This window comes from Chrysochloris asiatica, unplaced genomic scaffold (assembly GCF_000296735.1).
Source record: "Chrysochloris asiatica unplaced genomic scaffold, ChrAsi1.0 scaffold00284, whole genome shotgun sequence".
NCBI classification, from domain to species: Eukaryota; Metazoa; Chordata; class Mammalia; order Afrosoricida; family Chrysochloridae; genus Chrysochloris; species Chrysochloris asiatica.
Genome location: NW_006408802.1, coordinates 636,948 through 645,829, shown reverse-complemented (window position 1 = coordinate 645,829; position 8,882 = coordinate 636,948).

The following is an 8,882-nucleotide window of genomic DNA, read 5'->3' as shown; positions in this document are numbered from 1 at the left end:
TGCCTCCTGGCTACCAACACACAGCCTTTCTCTTTCCATGAGTCTAGAGTCTTCAGCTGCTCCATCTCTCTGTGTCATCATCTCTGCCTCCATCTCTGGTGTCACTGCTTCTCTTGATAGGATCCCATATTTCTCTGATGCTTTTCTCCCTTGATGGTCCTAGGTACCTCCATTCCCATACTGTAAGATTAACTACTCCCCACTTTTTGTTACAAAACTTCTACCTTTACAGTTGTGACCATCGCAATTAGTCATGATAATAGTTACTCAGGACTGAATCATAAGAATCTTATTCCTATCTCCTTTCACCAGACCTGCCTAGACAAGATGAAAACTATTCAGTGGGGATTCTACTTTCCCCTGCACACTCTGAAACTACATTCCCTCTTGAAAACTTGTAAGCCAGACACTTTGTGCCTTCAAAGCCCACCCATTTTAGGTAGCCAATGTCTAGGTTACCCATCCCTATCAACCCTGTGTACAGAGGGGATGGGATTCCTTCCCTCTTGTTTGGTATTTTGAGCTACTACATCCATAAACATAGGTCAAGTTCATCAAATTGTAGCAATCATATTTGTTTCCTTTATCAAATTTCTTTATATTCCTCTAATCTAGTTCTGATCATCCAGCCGTTGAAGCTAGGTCACTAGGTACTATCTGCAAGTTTGGGCATTCTTATGCATCTCCCCTTGCTTCATATCAGCTGGACACTTCACTCTCCACTCTAGCCCTCTGTGGCTATATCCTTGCCCATGGGCTCAGAAGTTCCCAGGTCTCTACTTAAAAATGGTTGGACTCAGCCCACCTCTTCATTGCTGCTTTTCCCCCACTTCCCCTCATCAGTAGACCAATGTGGTCGCCCAGCAAGTTTACATGTCTGCTCATGCATTCCCTTTGAGTTTCAGTCTTGGAGGGGCATTTATTCTGAAAGTACTTGATTGCTAGCCTTGATGGCTCCCAGAGAATAACTTGCTTGTTCTTGTGGTAGTCAATCAGACTGCCATTTTTGGTTTGGCTGGTCTTTCTTTCAAGAAGTATCTTCTGTTCCTCCATCTGCTCCAGGCTGGTCTGCTTGTCATTTACTTTTGCTGCAAGCACACCTATGAGGGTCCTTGAAACTTGGTATAATATATACACATTCTCTCTTGATCAAAGTACTTTCTATCCAGGATTTATGGGATAATCTCCTCACAGGAGGACTCCAGAAGGGCAGAAACTCCACCTCCTCCTCTGCGGCTTGTATCCATTTACTGGAAAGCATCTCCGGAGGTGACAGGAGAAGCTGCCAGACAAGGACTGCCCAAGGAAACCTTCTCAGAACTAACTCAGCTCCAGCGCTAGCAGCAGAAGCTGAGTCTCTCATAATTGTGCAACCAACTTCTGCAGGTAACTGGCCACAGGGACGGTCCCTGCGCCTGCCTCCGCCGGCGACGGGGCTGAAGCGGGATTGCAATCATTGTTATGAAACAAACTGTATATATTGAATGTAAAACTGATAAAAATGGTTACAGACCTTGTCTGTAACCATTCACTCAATTCACAATAAAAATTTGAAAAAAATTTAAATGAAGAGGGTCTATAAAAATGAGGCAGAACCTCAATGAGATGGATTGACACTGCAACAATGGGATGAACATAGGAATGATTATGGGATGGTGAAGGATGAGGCAGTGTTTCATTCTGTTGTATACATTTTCCGCATAACTTCCTGTCACTAATTTTCTAATTATATTCCTTCCACTTCCCTGACCATATTAGCCAGAGCCCATGAATCTCAATATAATCACACATCTGGCCATTTCTACTTTCAAGCAAAGTGACAACCAGGTGAACTGCTCAAAGTTCTACTCATTGGGAAGATTGTCCTTCATCATAGGCCGGCCAGCTTGCCCTTGGAAGGGGCTGTAATGCTGCCACTAACTACTTTTGTGTCATGTCTCCTTATCATGCAAAATAACCTATAAAATAGGCAAGAGTCTTCTTTTCCTCAGGAAACTAAAAATAAGGAACTCCCCATGAGGCCATAGATTTAGACTAGGAGAAGGAAGGTAATGTGACAGGAGAGGGAACCATGCATTTGCCTATTTCCTCAGGTAACTTACTTGTACCTTCAGGCCCTGCTCATGCCTGATCTCATCTGCTTTACATATTGTTGGTGTAGTTAAGTCCAGTCAGTTCCGACCCATAGTGACCCTGTATAGCATTTCCGAGAAGTAGCCAGTGAGCTTGAACCACAATCATGCAGTTCAAACAGCTTTGCAGTATGGCATATGAACCCACAGCGCCACACCGGACTCCATCTCTCTAACTATCTTTCACATACACACATATAAAGGTATATATATATACCTGTTGTTGGCACTCTGGTAGCGTAGTGGTTACCAATTGGACTGCGAACCTCAAGGTCAGCAGTTTGAAACTACCAGCTGTTCCGTGGGAGAAAGAAGAGGTTTTCTGCTTCCATAAAGATTTAAAGCTTCGGAAACCCCATACAGGGTTGGTATGAGTCAGAACCGATTCCATGGCACTTAACAACAACAACAAATCTGCTGTTAAGTGTCGTCAAGTTGGTTCTGACTCATAGAGACCCTATATATAGTTATATATGTTATTTAATGATAGAGTGCTACTGTGCATGCCTGCATGTATGCCTTTGTGAGTTAGAAAAAATTCAGTTAATGATGGGAAGTTCAGGCTTGATGGTGACTTGGTGGTTAATAGATAGGTATTCAGTCTCTGCTAAAGCTCAGTAATTAGCAAAATCTGATTCCCAAAAGGAGTGTGTTTTTTTGCAGAGGATGTTTAGAGTTTGATCCTAAGGGTCTGCACTATAATTCATCAATAGGGACCTTCCAAAGACTCCACACTGCATATTTATCTGTTATAGGTGTAATAATTGGATCCATTGGGTTATATGCACCAAGTCATAGAGCAGCTTACATGCAATATGAAGTTGGTATAGAGCGTTCTCTTGTTTGAGTCTCACATAAATCTAGCAGTTTTTTCTGGTAACTTGAATAACCTACCCTAATGAAGGATATGTTTCCTCCAAAATTTAAATTGGTCCCTTCACTTGTATTTCTGTTATATCAACACTAGTTATCCAAGGCACCCACATATGCACAATGTTTAAACACAAGGGGAAATGCTGACAAATAAAAACAGAATCAGGTGGACACATTATTATCTTTTCCTCATGTGGGACAGAATTTCCTTTAAAGAAGAAAGCTCTGTGACATAAAATTCTCTTTTGAGCATGTTTCTAAGCAGTGGCCAGCTAGTAATAAACACATGCATTTACTCTTTCTCCTTTCCTCATTCAATCATTCCTCTTTCTCCTAAGTTTTGCTTTCCTCCTAATTATTTTCTAATAAAGTAGCACAGTAAGTCTTGGCTTCTGTGATTAACATATATGACTACAAGTTGTTATATTGGATGGAGATATAAAGCATTTGTTGTTATTGTTTAGTGCTGTTGAGTCAGATCTGACTCATAGCAACACCAGAAAGGGTTTCCAGGAAATGACTAGTGGGTATGAACAGCCATCCTTGAGGTTAGCAGTCCAGTGCTTATCCTTCAGTGCCATATCAGTACTCGGAGATATGGTATGTTGTTATTATAGATATTAATTGTCAGTGAGTCAATTCCAACTCATAGTGACTCTGTATAGGGTTTCTGAGGAACAATATATGGCCAATGTAAATTTTTTATTATTTTTTACGTTGTTGTTGGTGTTGTTAAATGCTGTCGTATCAGTTCTGACTCGCAGTGACCTTGTATAGGGTGTCCGTGGGCCCGCTCAATGGCCAACCTTACAGTTATAAATAACCTTTCAGTCCAATGCTTTAATCCACAACACCACACCAGGACTCCATTTTTGACATTGCATAGTATTTATTCTGTCAGTATATGATTTACACAATGCACACAAGCTCTATCTCTTACAAATACATATATAAACACACATGCTTATATGTGTGTGTTTGCAGTGGCTATAAATTCATGAGTATTGTCTTTACCCAGAAATTATTTTCTGGGCTACTGCTACATGGAAGGTAATTTATATGAAATAGCAAGTTTAGAAAGAAAAATAACTTTACTGTGTATATCCAATATGCCAGGTATTATGTGAGGTATTTTTATACTTGTTATTGATTGCATTTGTATCTTATAAGTGATTTGTTTCACTTCATACAATTTGTGGCAGATAGTAATATTTGTTTTTTTCAAAAATTCTCATTATCACCCTTTTATGTCCCTTGCTATGATTAGATTGGACTCCTGGTGTGGTATTCTAGGATAAGCACTGGACTGGTTACCAAAAAGTCAACAGTTCAAACCCATCAGCTGCTACTATGGGTCACTATGAGTTGGAACTGACTTGACGGCAGTTAACAACAACAACATGTTTAGATTATACTTTCCAGCAAGAATGATATCACATGTCACTTAATTCTTCCAATGAAATATGAGGGTAAGTAGCAAATGACACTTTTGAAAAATAAATTCAAGAAGTTACAGAACTTTCCCTTGCATATGCTTTTCTCTTCTGCAAAACATATGTGGAAAAAATAGCATCTTAACCACAATAGACATACTGTTATTGTCATTGAGTCAATTACAATTATAATTCATAACAACTTTTTACAGGGTTTCCGAGACTTTGAATCTTTATGGGAGCAGGAAGCCTCCTCTTTCTCTGGCAGAGTGACTGGCAGGATCAAACTGCAGACTTTGTGGTTTGCAGTCCCTTGCTTATCCTACGGAGCCACCACACTCCAATACACATGCTGCTGTAGATTAGTGCTGTCGAGTTAGTTCCAACTCAGAACAACCTTATGTACGGTTTCTGAGGAGCAGTTAGTGGATTTGAACTGCCAACCATTACAGTTTAAACCAACCTCTTGTACGGGTACTTATCGTAGAGATCTATAATAAACATATAGTGAGGTATAAATAAACTTTCAACTGTTTACTTTGTGAAGTCCTTTATATTGATTCCTAACAAGACTATTTTGATTGAATTCTGTTACAAAATTATGTAGCAGACATGTAACTGTTTAGGTCTTAGTTGATGAAAATAGATTTAATATCTTGTTCTTAAAATGATATATAATGTCATAGAACTACAGGACCACAAGCATAAAATGAAAAATAAAAATCATAATTAGGGTACTAAATGAAAAAAATCATAATTAGGATACTATATAGAATGATAAATGAGGAAAACATTTACAATTCCTATTAAGTTTCAGAGGAGAAAGTAATTTTCCTAATTTATATTAACTTTAAATTTTTTTAACTGTAATATTATTCTTTATTTTGAACCCCTTCTCATATTGTATTACCCACATTTGCTTTAAAAATAAAAACAAAAACTGATAACATAGGAATAACTGATAATATAGAGCTGTTCTTTACCGTTTTAAAGGCTGTCAGTTTATATCAGAACAGAGAGCTTCATCTTTCTCCCACATAGACCTAATGATGTTGTTGTTTAGTACAGTCTAAATGGTTCTGACTCAGAGCGGCCCTGTATAGGGTTTCTGAGAACCAGCTGTTGGGTTTGAACTGCCAACTTTACGGTTTGCAATGCCAACCTTTTGGTTTGCAGTCCAGTGCTGATCCTACAGTGCCACACCAGGGGTCCTAATTGTTATTGCTGTTATGTGCCATGGAGTTGGTTCTGACTCATAGCAGCCCTGTACAGGGTTTCCAAAGCTGAAAATCTTTACAGGAGCAGAAAGCCTCATCTTTTTCCCACGGAACTGCTGGTAGTTTCGAACTGCTGACCCTGAGCTTAGCAGGCCAATTTGTAACCACTATGCTACCAGAGTTCCTTGGGGGGGGGGGGAGGGGAGAGTCCTAATAGGAAATAATAAATAAGAGTTCTGATCTAAGAGAATGAAATTTTGGAATCTACCTTTGTGTATCCAGTCCTGCTAAGCATTATTCAAATTCATCTCACATATAATAGGCTTAACCTTTAGAATATTTACAAAAATTATTTCAAAGTGCCAGTCAAACAATAATAATTACATGAGCTAATTTGGGAACATCGAGAAACTAACACTGAGAAACTAACATTGCATTAATTTATTTGCTCACACTCTAGAATAAATTGATCATATACAAACATCAGAGGGAAGACTGGCAGAACTATTCTTCTTTAGTTACAATTCTTCATTACCTTTCCCTAAAGATAAGTATCACTGGTGGCTGAGTAATTAAAGACATTAATCTAAAAATACCTGAAATGACCCTAAAATTTGACTTGTTAGTGTGATGGCTTGCTCAGCTGGCTGATCATGTTAATTAGATTGGTGAACTACAGGAAATACAGTTTCAATGTGCTATTTTGGGTGTGACACTTTGGAACCTCCAGACACTCAATAAACAGTAAGGTACAATGAACCATATTTGGAGTTAAAGTCAATGGAGTAATTGCAAAATGGATAGTGCATAAAATAAAATATTCTTGCCCATAGACTTCCTAAAGGACTCAAATACCATTCATAAGACTTTTAAATGGAGTATACTATCACTGGGAAAATGTTTAAAAATTTCCAACACATTTTCTTAGACTATTTTTTACCAGATGGTCATAAAAGTACTTAGATTGATAATAATAATAATTATATATATATATATATATGAAAAACTAGAACATAACTATAAATGAATAAACTGTTTTCACTTGTAAATAATTCTCCTAAAATAGGATCTCACTACCATTCTCAAATGTTCTCTGTGCGTGTTCATTGTGGTATGAAGTGGAGGTTTAATAGAAGCAATGACTGGTTTCTTGAAGAAATAACTGATTGAAAAATCAGTGGAACCACCAGAAAATTAATATAAATCTGAGTGGCAGTGTTATAATATAATCTTGGTGTCATCAGGGATGTATGCAGGGAAGTTGAATATAAGCAAGTGGGAGGGAAAGCAATGTATACAAGGAATCAAAAGAGAACTTAAATGGATATTTTTTTAAAGAATCTTTTATTTTTTAAGAATCTTTTAAGGCATTTCCTAGTGTCACTTTTTATAAATTCAAGTCTTTAAAACCTGTATATTCAACACATGATCTGACATAAAGTTTACAAAAAAGAAAGATATGGTCATCCTTGACCTAGACTAAAAAACTGTCCTAATTAGTCTTCTGATTTCCTCTTTAGTTCCAAGCAATCAACATTCCACAAATCAGAAGTCAGATATATAGTTATAAAATGGCAGCAAGATTATGCCATTATTCTGCTTGCTTGTGCCACTTTGAAGACAATGGAAATGCCTTAGCAAATGAATATGATTTCTCTCCAGCTCCTTCGGCTTTGCTTCTCCTATCTAGCACCTTATGCCCAATTTCTAGCTCTATTGGTCTTCCAGGGATTCAAAACCTGCTCCTAGCCCTTTTTGTTAAACACAACACTTACACCCTAACACCCATCCCTCATCTCTTAACAAGTCTAACACCTACTCTTAAATACTAACTTAAATTTACTTTCTCTGAGCATCCCTTACTGACTACCTAATCTTGAATAGTTGTCTCTGGCTATTTGCTTTCTTAGCACTGTATTCTGTTTTCATGACATATTTTTAAAGTTGACAACTGTATGTTTATATTAATTGGAAAACAGGATTAGCTGCTGTTAAACAACTAAACCCAAAACCACAACAAATCTGATTTCAAGTTGCAGTATTTTAAATAAGGAAGAACTTGATTTTTCTCTCACAAACAGAGATCCAGGACTGGTATAGAGACTCTTCAGTACGTATCATATGGATTTTATCTTTAATTCAAGAGATTTTCTTTTTTCTTTTTTTTTTTTTAACCAATCATCAGACAAGATTAAACAAAGAAGATGGAAGCAAAGAACTAAATAATAGAAACTATGTACCTTATATTTGTGTGTCATCATTCCAAAGAAAGAGGATTCAACACAATGCAAAAAAAATCAACAAACAATTATCATTAAAGCTACCTTCAAGTAAAATTTTGCTGAAACCAATTTAAAAATTGCTTGTAGCAGTATATCGACAGGGAGCACCAGAAATTCAAGCTGGGTTCAAAAGAGAATATAGAATGAGCGATATCATTGCTTATGTACGTAGACAGATCTTTGCTAACAGCAGAGGAAACCAGAACAATGTTTATTGGCTGTGCAAAGGTATTCAACGATGTAGATCATAAAATAACTCTGGAAGACACTGCAAAGAGTAGGTATTCTAGAACACTTAATTGTGTTCATGCGGGAACTGTACATAGACCAAGAGCAGTTGCTCTAACAAAACAAGTAGATATTAAACAGTTAAAAAGTAAGAAATGTATGCAACAGGGTTACAACTTTCACCATACTTATTTAACCTGTATAATGAGCAAATAGTCCAAGGAGCTACGTTAAATGAAGAAGAAGATGGCATCAGGATTCAAGGAAGGCTCATTAATATCTGACCTCTTTATAGTGTTCAAGAGCAAAGATGTCAGTTTAAGGACTAAGATGCACCTGACCTAAGCCATGGTATATTCAATAGCCTCATTGTTGTTGTTGTTAAGTGCCGTCGAGTCAGTTCCGACTCATAGCGACCCTGTACAGGGTTTCTGAGGGTGTAAATCTTTACGGGAGTAGAAAGCTTCATCTTTCTCCCGTGGAGCAGCTGGTAGTTTTGAACCGCTGACCTGAAGGTTCGCAGCCCGATTCGTAACCACTACACTACCAGAGCTCCTCATATGCATATAAAAATTGGACAATGAATTAGGAAGACTGTAGAAAAATTATGCACTTGAGTAATGGTGTTGGAGAAGAATATCAAAGGAGCCATGGACTGCCAGAAAAACAAACAAATCTATGTTAGAAGAAGTGCATCCAGATTGCTCCTTAGAAGCC